Below are 19,412 nucleotides of genomic sequence, written 5' to 3'. Positions count from 1 at the left end.
TAATAATCCGTTTCCTTGGTACATATGAGTTTGTCCTATTACTCCCTTATACTGCCACATTGGTACTTGGGATAATACTCCATCTGCTTGGTATATATAATTAGGAGCTTCTATTCCATTACGTTCTTGTTGTGGCACAACCTCTATAGTTCCAACCGTATTGGTCATTCCATTGCGAGATAAAAAATAAATAATGAATGAATATAAATTGATCAAAGTAAGTTACCTGCACATTTCCATCTCCATCCAAATTGGTAGTTTTATGATTTTTATTTTTACTTCCCGGTGGTCGTCCTCGTTTTTAGTTTTTGGTATAGGTACATCAACAGATGCAAGACCATCTTCTTCATTATATGTACTCCCACTGTTGCCATCTATAGGATTCTTCTTGTTACGTTTCCATGTAGCTTTTTTATACGTATTAGATCGTGGTCTTCCTGGTCCTTTTGTTTTCTCCTTAGCATTAAGTACATCCGCAACTACCGCATCATCATTAGTGATAGGACTCTTTATTTTAATCTCCTGCACCGTTGTACACTTCTCATTAGTGGTAGGACTCTTTGTTTCAATCTCCTGAATTTCATTATTCTTTTTTAGTAAATCCAATTGTATGACCAACAGTTGCTTAACATCATTGAAAGAAAGTTCCGATTTTACTGCCATGTCTGCAACCTCACTGAAAAGAATACTCAAGTTATTATAACAATCACGTTCAACAGTGTTTTTCCAAAACCCAGTATTAGCTTTCATACTTGTGTGAGACCTTTTCACATCTTTCCTCCATCTTTTCTTTATGTATTTGTCAGGTATCAACTTAGTTCATGCCTGATTAATACATTAAGCGCATGTCTACATAGTATTCCTTCAAACTCAAACATCCGACAACTACAAGAAACGTCGCAGTCATTTGAATAAAAAATCACATCAAACTTAAACTGTTTTTCAATCTTTTGCTCATCAATCCCCTCGATCCATACACTTGCACGAGTAACATACTTAAATGTTCCGGGAGGATCCTCTTCTTGTTTGATAAGTTCACAATACATTTTCGAAGTCAGTTCATTTTGAAAATCTTTAAACTTTGACAAAGTATACAGTCCCTGCATCTGTTTTTCCATTTCAAAAAATGTAGCAGTAGGAATCAGTTTGACAACCACATTTTATTGTAGCTTGGGGCCTTAATGGCTTTTCAGAAACGGAACTACACTTACCTGCTCGAGCACAAGTAAACTTGTAGCTTCTTATATACCCCGCACCATTTTTCACAGATATGCTTTTCACCACAGGAAATCCAGTTACTTTCCCGAATGTCTTGTAAAACTCCCATGCATCATCTATGGATTCAAACCCCATACCAAGAGCAGGTTGTATATGAGGTTTGCTTCCATTAATATCAACGCAATCTGACTTTTTAGAAGTCTCCTCCTGCAACAGCAAAGATATCAACACCATATTACATACACAAAAAATACTTTTAGTTACTGAGACCTTTTGTCAAACAATTAATATGAATTGTATCATGTTAGTTAGTAGGAAATAACTTTGTTCCATGATACTAAAACTTGAGCATAAAAATCCCCAATACTTAAATATGAGCATAACAATCCCAATCCCAAAGCCAAATTGAATTGATTTTTCAAACAAAATCAGAATGATGATTTTTGGATGGTTTCACTAACCGTGTTCTTTTCGCTGAAAGATTTTCCTGCCTCTTCAATATGCATCTTCTTAGAAATTTCCAAACCTCTTAGACAAAAAATAGTGCTTTGGTGAAGTACTTCACCAAAATTTTGTTCAAAGCACATTTTAAATCTGATTTCAAAATCCCAGATTGGATTTTTCCCGCCCAATTTCCTCCAAATCAGAAAGAGAAGAAAATAAGAGATTAATTTAACAAGTTAAATCTGCAGAGACCCATGCTTTGACCGAGCAAATTTTCTCTCTCCCATGTTTTTAACAGTTTTGAGTGACACGTCATCTTGAGCTGTGAGTGGAGTGGTAAAAGGTGCGGGGAATAGCAAAACCGAAAAAAAAAGGCCGCAAACAAAAGAAAACCTAAACCATATTCAGCGGGAAATCCAGAACCCTAACTTTCCATCTTCTCTTCCACTTTCTTCCTCTGTGAATCTCCCTAAACCCTATTCAGCCGAAAATCCATAACCCTAACTTTCAATCTTCTCTTCCACTTTCTTCCTCTGTTATTCTCCTTTCTCATTCTTGTTTTTTTTTTCAACTTGAGCTCGCGAAAGATATCTTTCCCGTTTCTCTTCTCGGTTTTTGTTCTTTCGTAGTCTAATCTATTCAACTTTATTTTTGTTTGTTGCAGAGATTAATGCCATTTGTTAACTAATTTTATGAGGTATTGATATTTTCACTGATTCTCTTTTCCATCTAATTGGTTTGGGTGATTAGTAATTGGTTTTTCAAAATTTAGGGTTTACCTTAAGCCTGATAATGATTGATCTAATTTGCAGTATCATGCAAAAGGATTTTAATGGGTTCTCATTTGATTTTTAGGTTTTCTATTTTGATTTTAGATAACTGTTTGATTCATTTGAATGTAATTTTCAGTTTCACTTGGGTGTTGGAAGGTAAAAGTCCATGCTATTGCAACTCACAGAGCAAGAAAATGGAAGATTAATTTGGGTGTTGCTTCACCTGCTGTAGGTATGAAATTCAGCAGCAGCTTGGTTTCTGTTGCTTTTTTAGATTTTTGTTTTGTTTTTCTTGCAATACTTTTGTTTGATTCACTTTCTGTTTTGATAATTGTGATATGCAGTTTTGGGTTTTCTTAATTTTGATATATTCAAAGAAGAGGAAGATAATTCTGAGCTTCCACCTGTTTCATGCTTTTTCTTTTCTTTTGGCACTGATTGTTCATTTTTTTTTTTTCCGTTAAATATGTAGGTGACGCAATCAAGTGTGATTTGGGGGTTTTATGGATTAACTTGCAGTGAGTCTCTTGCTTTCTGGTAAGGTCAAAACTCCAGTGTCCGTCTCTTGCTATAATGTTGTAATTCATTTCGATTATGTGGTGTTCTGTTTTAGGGCTACTGATATGTACTGATGGTTGTATTCTGTTTTAGGGCTACTAATAGATACTGACAGATGTTTTTTTAAGCACGGACCTAACAACTTTTGAATTCTAATGAACACTCTTGAATGTTTTGTTGCTGCCACTTAAGCTTATAAGCATGGATTACTTGGATAAACATGCTCAATTGCTATCAAAACATTGTGTCATCATCTATAACATGCCATCATAGGCATGTAAATTTGATTTGATCATCTCTAACGGAATTGTTGATTGCCATTTGTGGTTTTGGGGTTTAGGTTTAATTCCGCAGCTAAAGGAGGAAGAAGAAGTTGAAGAATGGCGAGAGAAAACAGACAGAAGTCTGGACCAAAACATGTTATCCAGACAATAGTTTGGATAAAAAATGTTTGGGATGTCCATGTGTATATGGTAAGTCAGATGATATCGATGCTCAAAATTCAAGTAATAAATAACATATGATGGCAATGCTCTACAGACTAGCTATAATTTGATTGGGTTCCATGGACTAGGTCAATTTAGTTTATTTTTATTGTTAGTTATGAATTCCTAATTTAATTAGCCATGAATTCCTTATTGGGCTATTTACGTACTGATTATGATTTTTCCCTTATTTTCGTCTCTCTTCCGATCAAGGTATTATTAGTTGTTTTTTTCTTCTCACAAACTGGTTATGATTTTTCTTCTTATAAACAATTTAGGATGCTTTCTTCACGGAAACAAAAAGAAAAACAAAACAACAAAAAAGAAAAAAACATTGCGACCTAATTCTATTTTCTTCTTATCTCTGTTCTTCATATCCATTATTACGTCTCTCCGTAGGATTTTTTTTTTAAGTTTCATTCTACAGGGAAGCTTGCAGGTAGGCTTTTCTTATGCTTATTTTTCTAGATTCAATTAATCTTCCATTATGAATTTCTAAGATTGTAAACCCTTATTAATTTTTGTTCTACTTTCACAACTCTTTTGCAGTTTTGTAGCTAATATACCTTTTCGTGTTTTCGGTGTTTTGTTTCAGCGTTTTAGGAAGAAAAGCATAATCAGAAAGATGATGACGAGGAATAAAAGAAAAAGGTATATAAAGAGAAACCCTAGAATTATATTCTTAATTTTGTTTTGCTTCTTCTAATTATTTATTGATCATATTTTTTTTTTGAGCAATCGTGGTTTGTTGATCAGTCTTCTTCTTAGAATTAAATTAAACCACAATATTAAGCCTTTTCTGTTTTTATCACACCTTACCATGGAAAAACAGATTCTGGTGAGTCTGAATCAGTAGTTTCAAGTCCGGTTTAGATATGCTCCTTCCATGTACATATTGTTATATTTTGTAACGTTTTAAGATTTATTATCTTATGAATAACGTTTTCTCTGAGATTAGAATGATTTTCGTTCAATGAAATGGTGCAGAGATGCCAATTTATCAATTTTTTGGATTTCCAGATTTTCTATAATTAGTAAAGTGTTTAGAAGTGATTTTTAGTAATGGGCATCAAGGAAGGTACACTCCAGAAGGTCAGTACTTTTTTTTTTCTTTGTTCTAATTTTTTTCTTCTGAATTTTTTAATTTTGTCTTCTGTTTGGGATTTTAAGGAAGCGGCATAAGCTCTTACTGATAGATTAAGTGTTGTACTTATATTGGAATCTTAATCTCATTAATAATCGTGATTACTACTACCCATTTGTATTCTTGGTTCAGATATTTGCATTTGCCATTAATGGAATAAGATGTATTCTTTATTTTTTAATCCACACTTTTTGTTGCTAACAAGGTGGGGATGGAATAATCAAGGTGTTGCAAGAAGCTTTGCTAATTAGTATAAGGGAATGGTATATATCATATCTTACTCACAAAAGTTTCTTAAAACAGAATATGGTGGATATTCAAATTGAGGACAAGGAGCTGAGAGGGATAAAGACAGTGGAAATCGTGGTAAGTACAGTTTCTTATCTTCTTATAACCTTACTGACTGCTTTTAGTGGCGTCAAAAGACTTTTTTGGTTTCTAAACTATTACTCTTTGCGGGGGTTGTGGTGTTGCATGTGTACGTGGCTGGATGGATTAATTTTAATTTTAATGGTTGTGTATTCACTTATTACTCTCAGCTTTAGCATCTGTAAAAACCAAAATGATTTATAATGTTTTAGTAAGAATTCTTAGGTTCCTTTGTTTGCCTGTATAAATCAAAAACAATTTGTGTAAAGTTGCTGTTGGATATGTAGGCAACAACAAATGTAATTTCTGTGCATAAAACATGTGTATCATGATACACTTGAATTTTGGATCATGGCATAAGTATATATAATGTTAATGCTGAGGTTGAAAGGTCAATACATGAGATTACCCTAAAAAAGTTCTCAATTGTGTTACTGTACAAGTAATGTATATCTGTTTTATAGTATATAAAAAAAAGTAGTATTGATAATGATAATTAACCCTTTTTGTTTGAATTGCACGTTAACTATAGTATTATTGGTTTATATCTTACTGTTCCAAGGAATGTCCGCCCATCGATCAGAAAACCTTTTTTAGCTGTAACTGCAAATGATAATGCACTAAAATATTGGCATCCAGTGATGGACTTCGTTTTGATGCGCACATTTAAGACGTTAACTAAGGTTGGCTTCCTGAAGTTCTCATAAAAATTGTTGTTTTACAAGGAGGTGGTCCCTAATATTTTCACATCATGCAGCCTGCAACATATCAGGTGTAGCAAAGACCGGATGATCAACTGGATGTTCCACTACCTATATTGGATGAAGCAAAAACTTTGATCAGTTGTGCCTTGAATTTTTAAAAATAGGAAAAAATATTAAGCTCCAACCATTTTAAGGCATTGAACCATTATTTATGTACTACAAATGGGAAAGGTAAACTCCTAACTTAATTGAGGCAAATTATATTCGTTACGGCGACATTTACCCAATTAACTTCATATTGATGCTCAAAGATGACGGGCCGAGGCAAAACCGAGCCACGCCAAATGAAAAAATTTAAACATGTGTTGGGACGGGACGAAGCAAATCCAAGTCACACCAAATCAAAAATTCTAAGGAACGGGGTGAGGCGAAGCCGAGCCACAACAAATCGTAAATCTTAAGGGACGGGGCGAGGCGAGGCGAAGCCGAGCCACACTAAATTAAAAATCCTAAGCGACGTGGCGAGGCGAAGCCGAACCACACCAAATCAAAAATCCTAAGCATGCATCAGGGCCAGGCGAAGCCGAGCCACAACAAATCAAAAATCTTAAGGGACGGGGCGAGGCGAGGCGAAGCCGAGCCACACTAAATCAAAAATCCTAAGCGACGGGGCAAGGCGAAGCCGAGCCACACCAAATCAAAAATCCTAAGCATGCATCGGGGCGAGGCGAAGCCGAGCCACAACAAATCAAAAATCTTAAGGGACAGAGCGAGGCGAACCCGAGCCACACCAAATCAAAATCCTAAGTGACGAGACGAGGCGAAGCGACATCACACCAAACCAAAAATATGGTTAAAAGAAAAAAAAATGTTGGTGAATGGTTTTTGGGTCCGTCCGGTGCGTAGCACGGGCACAAAATCTAGTATGAAATAAAATTAGGCTTTTCTTAAACAGGAAAACAATTAACTAACAACATTCTTACCTCTCCGCTTCTCCAATATGTTTGCATCTTCTTCCAGGAGAATTGATATCGAAATATCACTATGTTGTCATCCTTATGCAAAACAAAAGAATAAGAACAACCACCAACCTTTACCAGAGAAAGGTTGAGAACCGTTTTTTACAATTGCAAGCAAAAGTTGAAGACCGTCGAAACACATATGCTTTTATGTTAAACCAAAACCGATTCAACATATTGTGACTTTTTCACATATTTTTTCTACCACAAGCCCTCATGATCCTTTGATAAAGCCTACCAACATGGGCTAGAACTTAATCATGCTAAATCAAAAAGTCACCCTAACCATAAGGGTTCACAACATTATGAGATCGAATATCAAGGTAATAAAACCGAGATCAAACATCTCATAAATCAATTTGCAATACACCATAAATATTCAACATAAAATCAAGTATTGCAATTAGCTCTATCTTATAGGGAATTGAATTGCGAAAACAACGCAAAAAGAATGAGGTCATTTCGACTTCGGACAAAGAAGTTATGAGCAAAACAGTTTTACAATTCTTCGTATGGGGACCTCTCACTAGGATCGGTTCCCCATATTGCACCTATCACTAGGATCGGTACCCCAAGTGTTACTTGTAACGGATCACAACACTAAACTGTTTTTGACATAACTTTTGGAATTCAATGATTTTTGGCTCGTTTTAACCGTCAAAACAAGAGATACACATATATGATCAGTAGATATCAACATCATAAACTCACAATTACCGTTTCTATCAAAACCTCAAATATATATTGAGAAAGTATGAGTATAGAAGAAAAGAAGTTTCCTAAAGATATTAATTAGTCATATAATAACCGAGAGACCATGTGCTCGGTTTTCATGTGCTTCATCACCTTTCAAAAAAAATAATTGAGCACCAAGGTGAGTATGCACATTCTAACACAATAGGTTGTGTTGAGTTGATCCTTGTCTTGTTCGTAACGAGTAAATAAGATATAATCATCATTCTTGACCTCTTGCTTGGTTTGTTTTCTCTTGTTCCATCTCTTGTTTTTCTTTTTTGACTTGTGATGAAGAGTGTCATTATCATAACCTTTACTAGTACAAGAGATTGCAGACATAATGTCTTTCTTTAGCCTTTCAAGAAGACTCTTGTAATTAGTGTCACCAACAATGAACAACTGAGAGTCATTCTTGTGACTAACTTTTGGTCCCTTCTTGGCTTCTCCTAACTGAGAGTTGGGTTTTGCAGGAGCAGCCTTCTCCTTCATACCATTAGGATCATTGTCCTTTTGAATATTTTGCGAAACACCCTTTCTCCAATTTGGAACATCAGATCTTGTCTTTGAATTTACAAAGTTATCTCTCTTTCTATATTCGGGTCTTTTATGAGATGACCTTGTCGAGTGATATGCAAAATTTGAACTATCATTATAATAATTCTTTTGCCTAAACTTAGGACAATAACGATCTGAGTTCTTATGAGGAGAAAACTTAGCCAATTCGTTTGATATAAAAGAAAGTGTATCTTGCATCTTACGAACTTTGCATCCCCATTGCAAGTGTCCTTTATTACCACAATAATAACAATGCTTAGTATAAATATACAAAGTATGAGTTTTGATGTTACCTTTTTGTGGATCCTCTTGCATTGGAGCTCGACGAGTTTTCTTCTTCTTGTCTTTGTTCAACTTTGTTTCTTTCTTGACATTAGCAGAAATGTCTTCTTTGATTACTGCTGGTTGAACACTATTCTTAGGCTTGACAGACTTTTCTTCTTTACAAGAAATATGAGCATCTTTGTCATCAGTGGAAGCCTCTGGTTGAGAAGAATTAGTAGCTTTAACGAATTTTACCTCTTTACTAATATTTGAAGCATCTATTCCCATATAGCCCAATCCTCGTGTATCACGATGACTTCTACTTGCTTCTAACATTGAGGTTAAATTGTTTGTGCTATCATTGAAATTTTTCAAGTACAAATTTTCTTCTTCCAACGTCTTGATTTTATCAAGAGCAACAGCTAGCTCAGCTTCAAGGCATTTTTCTCGTGAGGGATATGTACCTTGCTTCTCTTCAAAACTCTTTTGTTGAGAATTAATCATTGCTTTAGATTCAACAAGTTTCTCTTCCAAGGATCGAATCTCCAAGGAAGATGTATTCTTGAGAGAATCTAATTCCGCTGTCAAGGAGGAAAGATCATGAACAAGTTGTTCATTTTCATATTGCAAACAACCTAATTCTTCTAAAAATTTTCCTTCTTTTTTTATCCCAAGAGTGACTTCAGTTGCACGAGAGTCAAAAGATTCTTTTAACTTTTGTAGCTCGGAAGTTTTTACACTCACATGATTAACCTTTTCATCTCATACAGAAGATTTTTCAGACTCGAGGTCCTTGATCATCAGTACAGGACTTAACTTAATCTCATCTTGAGAATATTTAGAAGTATTGTCAACTGAGCTCGTAGAACTCAATGAGGATGTCCCTTCTAAGCATTTTTTAAAATCAAAACTTCCGAAGTCTTGCGATACGTTAACTGAGTCCTTCTTAAGTTTTCGCTCTCGCTTAACTTTCTTTTGACTCATGTCTTATAGGTTGGATCGCACCAATCACAGATTGTTAGATCTTTCGTGTTTGCCTGCTCTGACACCAATTGAAAAGGCGAGGGTACCCAAATATACCTCAAGCTAAAACTTTTCCTACCTATAAATCCCTTCTCCGAAAGTGATTGTCTATGGACTGAGTCGAGACAATGCAACTAATCGGTTCACACTTCGTGTGATCATCTATGGATACGAGATCGAGACAATACAACAACGAAGTATGTTTACTTGATAAAAGGTTCGGACTTAACCAAACATAATAAGATTGTTATCAAGTAAATAGGAATTAACATTTGTGTAATTTACTTTAAATTATAATAACAACAATTATAATTGCGGAAAGTAAAAGTAAATGACACAGCAAGATTTTGTTAACGAGGAAACCGCAAATGCAGAAAAACCCCGGGACCTTGTCCAGAATTGAATACTCTCAGGATTAAGCCGTGATGTGGTTTTTATGTTGTTGTAGAAAGTGGTAGTAAAGTATCGTTCACTCAGACTTGTGAAGATTCGATTTTAGATTCAAACTCAATAGAAAACTTAAGAAGTTGTTGTTATCAAGATTATAAAAAACACCAAGACTCAGGATTCCACCATTGACCAATTAAGTGATTTAATCTAATCAATATTCATGTAATTCTTTGCATTTAAAGTCATTCTAATTTATTGCCTCTAGTAGATTTTTGAAGTAACAATTGTATACATCAAGCATGAAACATCAAAAGTCTTAAACTAAGCATGCTCCATCAAAAAGGATCACAATCATTCAATAAAAATCAATTTTCCAATATTAGTTCCATGCAAATAATCATAAAAGAAATTGCAAGAATTAATTAAAATAGAAATATACCACTTTTCATGGAACAATGGCTTCCTCCGTCGCCTCGGCTAAGGGGTTTAGATCCTCATATTATTCAGGTGCTCAAATTACATGTTTGTTGCTCAAAAGTTGATTAAATTGAAGAGAAGGTATGAAGCAGCGTGTTTGTAACAGTTGTAATTGTTACAAAACGCACTGTCACAGAAAGCACTGTTACAGAGAAATACTAACAGTAATAATTGTTGCAGACTGTTACAGGAACGATAGAAGGGAAGTGCTGTAGAACAACGATAGTTTTCTGCGACAGTTTCTGTGGGTTGATGTTCTTCGTATTCTTCCTTGTACACCAGCAGAAACGAATGTCTGTAACTCTGATTTTTGTCTTCTGTGGTTCTCTAAACTACCCCAAACTGTTCGACCTCCTTCCTTGAACTCCCAACAACTTATATATAGCCAACAAAGCGATTCAATCTCCCCAAAACTCCTCGAAATCTCTTCTTTCCTTCCTTGGCAGTTACGACAATAATCTCTTCCCAAAATTGTTTCACGCGTTTCTGAGATTTTCAACTTATCTCAAACTCTTCCTTAGATAGATATGTATCTTTGGGAAGAGTTTCTTGGCTTTAGTCTTCCTGGAATTCCAAAAATAAGTCCAACAACAAACCGTGTATAACTTGACTTCTATTTCTTTTTCCGGCTATTCTAGCCAATTTGGGTTCAAACAAAAGACTTCACCAGGCCTGTTTAGGCCTAGGGAGTAAACCCAATCAATTTCAGCCATTGAATCGCTCTGGAAATCGATCGAATCATCACCCAAAAATCATGCAGACGTGAACAAAATTTTCCCGCCAATTTTTTTATTTGAATTTGGGAAGAAAGTGACCTCCCCCTTATCTGTGGCTGGTCTCCCTTTAGCAGATGCCTGGAAATGGGTCACCCCTTAGTAATTAGGGGACCCCTTATCCAAAGTGAGAGTCCGTATAATGATTTTCTCCCACGAGCGCAAAAACCACGTTTTTAGCCAATTTCGCCGCAAAAGCTTATTTCTCCAAAAATACCTACAGGGACATAAAAAGCCATAATAAATATAAAATCGAGCACTAATAATATATACACTTGAGATTATATAAGACACAAAAATGTGCCTATCAAATACCCCCAAACTTATTATTTGCTAGTCCTCGAGCAAATCTAAAATAGAAAATAAAATCCTAACTCACTGTCGCAGGCATCGTCGATTGCATTTAGCGTATGCAATAAGCCTTTAAACCCCTAGGTGGACCTAGTGGCCGAGTTATAGTATCGTGAGGGCTTACCAGAGGTATACCCACAAAACCTTTATACTCCAGATCCTAGCTATCTACGCAGAACCTTGGAAAGCACTAAAGAATCTCCTTGGTTGGCATACTTATTGACTACAAGAGGAAGTACCCTGATGCGAAATTCCAATTTCTGTACACGAGTTTGCACTCAAGTATACTAAAATTCATATATAAGTGACAGAGCTCTACTCAGATAGTCGCACTATGGACATCAATATCCGTAGTCAAAACTAATCACATGGATAGATCAAGAAGATGGATATAGAGAAAAACATAGATGGTTTTGATGTTTACTAAGTGAACGGCGTTTCCCATATCTGTCTGAAGGCCTCCGCCAAAATGAACCTATCCTAATGGATTGAGATACTAGTCTGACTAATATCAACACACTGGCATATACAAGGGTACCAGTGGTCGATAACCTAACTCTAGGTCAACACAACTGGCATATACAAGGGTACCAGTGGTCGACTTTATTGAATTTATTCCTTTTGGTCAAATGGTCTGGTCTCAATTTCTTTCCCCCCTTTTTTTTTCTTTTTCTTTTTCTTTTTTTCTTTTTCAACTTTTTTTTTCCTTTTTCTTTTTTGGTATCTCAATCACTCTAATTCACCCTAGCATTGGTAACAACTTGAATCGTGAGCCCCACCTAATCACTTAGAGAAACATAGTTTAAAAAAAAAACAACATCAAAAAGAAGTGAAAAGGACTCAACGAGATATGGTGAAACTATCATGTTATTTCTAACAACTGAGCTCTGTGCTTTTATGAATAGACTCTTTAGATGTTGCCATCTAATCAGATTGGTTCCTCAACTCCTACAACCAAAATGCTTCCATCCACTTAGATTAGTTAGTGCTATCCTTAATATGCATAAATTTCTAGGCTTTGGAGTTTATTAATGCAACTAAAAAGTTTCTCCCATACCCCCAAACGTAAATCTAACATTGTCCTCAATGTTCTAAAGATGAAATTAAAAGCATGAACACGGAGAAATTGTTACCATTGAAGCAAAAGAGTTAAGGAAAGATATTACCTTGTTGCATGAGATTGGGTTACCTCCCAAGAAGTGCTAAGTTTATAGTCTTCAGCCAGGCATCAAGTTTCATAAAATGGCTAGTTACCTTTCAAATCATATATCAGTAGTCGAAATAACTGTGGGTCATCAAAACCAAATAAAACTGCCACTAATATGAAACAACTGCACATGATCAGAAAAAATAACATAAGGAGCACAACCTCATTGAAAGTTTCTTGCAAGACAACTGGATTTATTTGGGGCACCCAATTGGTCTTCATATGAGTGTCTTGAAAAACAGATTCATCCGAAAAACGGGACTTTAATAACTGGATTTCCTCCTGGACAGTATCAGGAGGATCGAGTTGAGGAGTCTGAATAGACTCAAGTGATACCTCATATGCACTAGGATCGAGTCCCAAGTTAGGGACTTCTACTAGGGACAATTGACGATCACTACCCCCAAACTTAGAATTTTGGGTGTTTGTAGATAGACTAGTCACAATATTCCTAATTTCTAAGCCATCAGGTTTCTGAAAAAGGTCAATTGCTTTCTCTGAGTTATAATCAGGTGGTTCATCCTCTAAATTCTTTTGAGGTATACTAGCTGTAGGACTTATATGTTTCATATCCTGTATGGTCAACCCTAGAGTTTCCTTATTGTCTTGAAGCACGATTTCTGGCCTGCTGTCCTGATCGGATGCTATAATCACAGGCAAAGTCTTAGATAGCCCTAAGAATGCAGATTTAAGGTCCAACTTAGGAGACTCTTCTAAACAAGGGATTAAGGTAGACTCAAAAGCTAGTAATGGTTCGAACCTAGCTTTCCATTTATCAGTATATAACATAGGAATAGAATCCAACATAGAATTCACTTGTTCAATGTTGCTATCTTCGTCGAAATCCATGTTAAAGTGGGCTAGACACTCTCTAATGGATCTTCCGTTATGAGGTTTGGTAATGACTCCTGAATTAAGGTTCCTATCATGTTCACCTCTTCAATGCACGTGTCATCTAGCTCGGAATGTATCTTATTGACATTAAAAATATTCAACTCAATAGTCATATTACCAAAAGATAGATTCATAATACCATTTCGACAATTTATGATCACATTAGACGTAGCTAAAAATGGGCGACCTAAAATCACAGGTATCTGGTTCTCTGGGTCAGGAACAGGTTGGGTATCTAAGACCACGAAATCCACAGGATAAATAAACTTGTCGACCTCAATAAGAACATCCTCTATCACACCACGAGGAATCTTGACATACCTATCAACTAACTGCAATGTTATCTTGGTAGGTTTCAATTCACCGAGCCCTAGCTTTAAGTACACATGGTATGGGAGTAAGTTCACACTGGCTCCTAAGTCAAGTAAAGCTTTGTGTACCCTGTGTTTTCCTATCGTACAAGCAATGGTAGGTGCACCTGGGTCTTTGTATTTAGGAGTTGTGGGGTTCTGAATGATCGAACTTACATGACTAGCTAAAAAGTCTTTTTTAGGGACACTAAGCTTTCGCTTTCGCGTACACATATCCTTAAGAAACTTGGCATAAGCTGGAAGTTTCCTAATTGCTTCTAGTAAAGGAAGGTTTATGGTAACTTTCCTAAAAACCTCCATCATGTCATTAAAGTTGGATTCACTCTTTGTTGGTACTAATAGCTGTGGAAATGGGGCTCTAGGCATAAAATAGGGCCTCTCAGGAACCAAATTGACATCATCAGAAACTTTATCCGTCTCCTCAGCTATGGTTGGTCCTGAGGGGTAAACTACAGTATGCTCACTATCGGGCAAGGTTACCTGATTGTCTACTACTCTACCACTCCTAAGGGTTCTAACAGCATTCAACTGATGTGATGATTTTGTACCTACTTCATGAACTCCTCTAGGATTTGGATTAGTCTGACTAGGGAACCTTCTGTTATCTCTCTCACTTAAGGTCTTAGCTATTTGACCGACTTGAAGTTCTAACTTAGCAAGAGTTTGAGCATTAGTTTGAAAGTTCTGCTTGGTTTCCTGTTGAAAACAAATTTGGCTCTTTACTAACATGTCCTGGATCTGTGCTAACATATCCTGGCTCTTTCTTAATATACTAAGAGATTCCTCTAAGCTTGTCATTCTATTCTCTAAAGAGTTCTGAAACTGACCTGAAGAGTTCTTATCTGAACCAAAACCTGGGGGAGCATTAGAATTACTAAACTGACCTTGACTCTGGCCTTTAGACCACGAAAGGTTCGGATGGTTTCTCCAACCAGGATTATAGGTTTCTGAATACGGGTCAAACTTATGACGGTTATCGAATCTAGTGTTATTATAGAGAGCATTGGCTTTCTCTTCATTATTCTGGCCTTCCCAAAAAGTCTCTAATCTACCACTAGTGTGACCCACTTCTAAAGCTTCTAACCTTTTCGCTATAGCAACAATTTTGGCATCTTATTCAAAGTTTCCTTCTACCCTATTAATGTTTCCTCTGCCTAGAAGAATTGCTTTCTGGGGTCCCCTATTACTTTCCCATTGTTGGGTCTTTTCGGCGATTTCATGCAAATATGTCATCACATCATCAACTGTTTGGTTTTCAAACCCACCTGTACACATAGATTCTACTGTGGTTGTAGTGGGATAATCTAAACCCTCATAAAGGATCTGAACTAACTTAACCTTTTCTAAACCATGATGAGGAAATTGGGCTAATAGATCATTGAACCTTTCCAAATACCTATACAAGGATTCTCCCTCCTGTTGAGAAAATGTGCAGATTTGCATCCTAATAGACGATGTTTTGTGCCTAGGGAAAGACTTGTTCAAAAAGGCAGATGTAAGTTGTTCATATGTTTCAATTGATCCGGAAGACAAACTATATAGCCACGATTTGGCTTTATCTTTCAAGGAAAAGGGGAATAACCTGAGTTTCAAAGCATCATCATCAAGGTTTCTAATTTTTAGGGTACTACAAATTTCCTCAAAGTCCCTAATATGGAAATATGGGTTTTCATTTTCTTTCCCTAAAAATATTGGGAGCAACTGTAAGGTTCCAGGCTTAAGTTCATAATTTGCTTCAGTTTCAGATAACCTGATATACGAGGGACGAGTAGTCCTAGTAGGGTTCAACAAAGCTTTCAAAGTTGCCATTTCTGGCACTATTGGAATATCAAGGATTTTCTCCTCAAACGGACGTTCAAAAATGGAATCTTCAAGAATCGGGATTTCTAAATTGAGGTAATCGAGACGCTTAGAACTATTAGGTTTCTCTTTAAAAAATCTACCTAGGGCGTCTCTTTTACGTTCAGGCATGCAAAAGAATAAGGTGGGGAATTCTATGCAATCAAAAAATAAGGCTGACTCAACCAAATCAAACCTATTGATTTCTAGCAAACAAAAAGCACGATGGCTCCACTTAGATTGTTTCTAGACCAGCTTCTATTCTTTCGAAAAGGAACTCGTTACAATCTGAGCGAACCCCTCTGGAATCAATCCGAGTCAAAGTAAGTGATGAGTGCCAAATATTGTATATATTTATCCCTTTTTGTTGGCATTTAACTCATCTTTTATGCATTAATTCTACATTTTATCCCATATTCTGTATTTTCATTGTTTTCAAGAATAAATATTTTTATTAATTAATTTTGCATTTTTAGGTAATAAATAAAGTCTGGATGACTTGCGGAGCAAAAAGAGCAGAAAAGTAGTGAAAAGCCGGGAGAAATCACGCAAGGAAGCCGCGAAGAATGGTGCGCACAACCTCATTTTCTACACACAAAAGCGCCTCCTTTCTCAGCCATCAGATCAGTTCTCAGAAGCATCCGATGGTCGCTCCTTCATAGATCATCAAAATCTGAAGTCTCTGCCAAGCACCACATCGCTGAAATTCCAAGCCTTCAGATTAGATGGTAGTTGAATCCAACGGTTGCTCCCTTGCTGTTCATCAATGTTTGATATCCCCGCCTTACACTACAGCACCTAACCTAATCTAGCACCGTTCGTTTCGTTGTATCCCTTCATCCGACGGTCGCTCCTCGCTTGCCTCCGCATCACCATCCGATCTACCTACCATCTTCGCATCTCGCAGCTCAGAGTCACAGAACATCAAGACTCGATGGATTCGCTCAACACTCTAGCAACCTATACCTATACCCTAAACTCGACCCATTCTTCTCTTCTTTCTTCTTCTTTCTCTCGACCTCGTCTGCAACTCCACCAAACACCATGTTCACCTGCCGCACCACCATCATTGCCACCACTCCCTGACACCACCATACCACCTCCGTCATCATCCTACACGTGATTGAAAGCTTCCCCCATCATTCTAGCCCTTTATCCCATCAACTTATTACCTAACCTAAACCCTAGGTTATGGGTTGATGGATTAACGTGTGCTAGAGAAGCAATTGATGCATGGAGGTGATACAGGAGAACAAATAGAAGCATGGGTCGACATCATAATGGAGTGGTTGTGTCAAATTGGGTGAGTAATCACAAACCCTAGCCTACTGTTATTTTGGGAAAATGGGTAGAACCCTAATTGTGTTGTGGACTATAAATAGGAACTATGGGTGTGTTGTAAAAGTATGCTTGGAATAGCCAGCATCCAGGACTTTCATGTCCTGTTAATGTTTTAAATTTCAGTTCAGTTTCATGTTCATGTCTACTATGTTCTGTTGATGTTACTGTTAATCCTTTTGCTTCCTGTTAGTGTTAGTTTATCATGTTAGGTTAAATTAATTCCTGTTAGTGTTTCTGTTAATGTATTCATTGTTAATTTCAGTTGGTTATGTTAATGTTAAATGTTGTAATGCTCCTGTTGATGTTTGTTAATGTTCACTGTCATGTTTAAACTGCTGTCACAATTGATGGAATGCTAGGCTAGATATCTGTGAAGCATTGATGTGATTGTGCAATGGAAGAAATCAGTGCTCATAGCAAGCTGATTTTCTTGCCATTCTTGTTGTATGCGTAGGTTGCACTGTTGATTGAGCATTGGGAGAAATTAGTGCTCACTAGTGACAATGAGCAAGCTAATTCTCTTCCCATTCTTTTAGTATACCTCCTGTAATCTTGCCTTAGTATTGCTTCATTTCAGTTTCTTTATCACCCCTGCCCTTGGCTTAGACCTTGGTTCATCTTGCACTGTTTTATGCTTGTAGTTGCTTTGTTCTTTGTTTCTGTCACTGTTTTACTTCCATGTTTATTTGCTGATTTATTTCTGTTGCTGCTACTCCTTTTCCTGTTAACTGTTTTTCCTTCTTCTTGGCCTTGTGCTGTTGTGCACTGCTTGTGCAGCTGCTACATTGCCTTCTCTGCAACTCTGCTGCTTTCTTTCTTTCACTGCATTGCACTGCTGCTTTGCATTGTTTGCTTTCCCCTGCTGTTGCTGCTCACTTGTGCTGCTGCCACTTCTTCTCCTGCTACTGCCTTCCAAAGCTAGCTGAGCCCAATCCAGTTCTTTGAAACCAAAGGTTCAAAGCCCAAGGCCCAGTGCAATTCCAAAACAAAAGCCCAAGGTTTAGTTCACTGAGGCCCATTTCATTAAGGCTCAAAGCCCAGTTTAGGTTAAGGTTAAAAGCCCAATTCAGTCACTGTGGGCTTAATCAAAAGCCTAAGTTTAAGGCCAAAGCCCATTTGCACTTCAAAGACTAACTGAGCCCAAACTCAGTTCATTTTATTGAAACAAACCCATTAAGCCCAATTGAAGCCAAAAAGGCTTCATAGCCCAATAGCAATTTAGGAACCCAATTAGCTATAAAACACCACAAAACACACCCGATCTTTGTGGATCGACCCGTACTTGCACGAGCTACAACCGACGACCGTGCACTTGCGGTATTACTGTAGGCCCCCATTTCATTGCGCATAATTTCTATACCCTTTTCGAGGCCTGCCAAGTTTTTGGCGCCGCTGCCGGGGATTGGTGCTGTGTTTTTCTTGTGTTTTCTTTAGCTATTTTGTATTTCATTTCATAGCATTTGCATCTGCATCTGCTTCACTTCATTTGCTGTTGGACCTGCTGTTCTGAACCTGTTTTTCCTCTGCTGGGACGCCACCAAGGAAAAGAACCAAAACCCAACTGGGTTTTTGCAACAATATCAGAGCAACTGGGCTGTGCTAAAAAGGTAAGCCTAAACCCATTCCATTGAGAGAACCCAACCTGTGGGCTTCCAAATTTCTTTAATTGTGGGCTTGTAATAATTAACCCAATTTTTTGGGCTTTTTATTTTTTGGGTTTGTAATAATTTATTTGTGGGCTTATTGTTTAATTTGTGGGCTTGTATTTATTTTGTGTGGGCTTGTTTAAATTCTTCCATTGGACTTGTATTTTGGACCCTGGGTTTAAACCCAGCTGAGCTTATAACTGATTGTGGACTTGTATTCCACTCAAAAGTGGACCTCGAAACCAAAGTTTTAAAACAAACGTCGGGCCTTAACCAACTGGGCCAAATTAAATTTTCAAAATTAAAACTTAGTGTTTCGTGGGCCGCTTCCTTCATTCCATTAGAGGACCAACAGTGGGCTTGCTCCCAATTTTAAAAAACCAAATCTTATTTTCTTAATTTTATTTTCTTTTTTTAAAAAAAAAAAAAAAAAAAAAAAAAAATATTTCTTTTGCTCCCAATTTCAAAAACCAAAAATTTCTCCCATAAAAACCAAAGTTTCCAAATGTCTCCCGACAAAACCAATTTTTTTCCAAAAAGTCCAATCCCATTAAAAAACCAAATTTTCTTGTAGATAATGTGTTAGTTAAATTTCCTTTGTATATATTTGCTAATCCAATATGATCTCGGCTGAAATATGTTGGATTTTTGCCTTGAATAACGGAGTTTTAATTCTGCTTTCGCCGAAATCGGGTATTCTCTCTCCTTTTACTCTACTCAGCATGTCCTTTTCCATAGTTGCATTTTAATCTTTCCATATTTGAAACATTGAGGACAATGTTTAGTTTAGGTTTGGGGGTATAGAGTAGATACCACGATAATTTTCCATAAT

At 36.8% G+C, this 19,412-nt stretch overlaps 1 long non-coding RNA gene across 2 annotated transcripts; it reads left to right on the top strand.

Annotated features, from left to right (window-relative positions):
• Nucleotides 1-2,048: 2,048 nt before the first annotated feature.
• Nucleotides 2,049-5,873, top strand: LOC113297386. Of its 2 annotated transcripts, XR_003333459.1 has the most exons (9): nucleotides 2,049-2,359; nucleotides 2,572-2,667; nucleotides 2,908-2,972; nucleotides 3,334-3,466; nucleotides 4,074-4,129; nucleotides 4,499-4,570; nucleotides 4,926-4,988; nucleotides 5,554-5,674; nucleotides 5,749-5,873. It is a non-coding gene; the product is annotated as an uncharacterized LOC113297386 (long non-coding RNA). The 2 variants fall into 2 exon arrangements; XR_003333458.1 differs by lacking the exons at nucleotides 5,554-5,674; nucleotides 5,749-5,873 and adding an exon at nucleotides 5,162-5,336.
• Nucleotides 5,874-19,412: the final 13,539 nt, after the last annotated feature.

Source organism: Papaver somniferum, chromosome 7 (assembly GCF_003573695.1).
Source record: "Papaver somniferum cultivar HN1 chromosome 7, ASM357369v1, whole genome shotgun sequence".
NCBI classification, from domain to species: Eukaryota; Viridiplantae; Streptophyta; class Magnoliopsida; order Ranunculales; family Papaveraceae; genus Papaver; species Papaver somniferum.
This window is presented reverse-complemented; position numbering and strand designations above follow the sequence as displayed.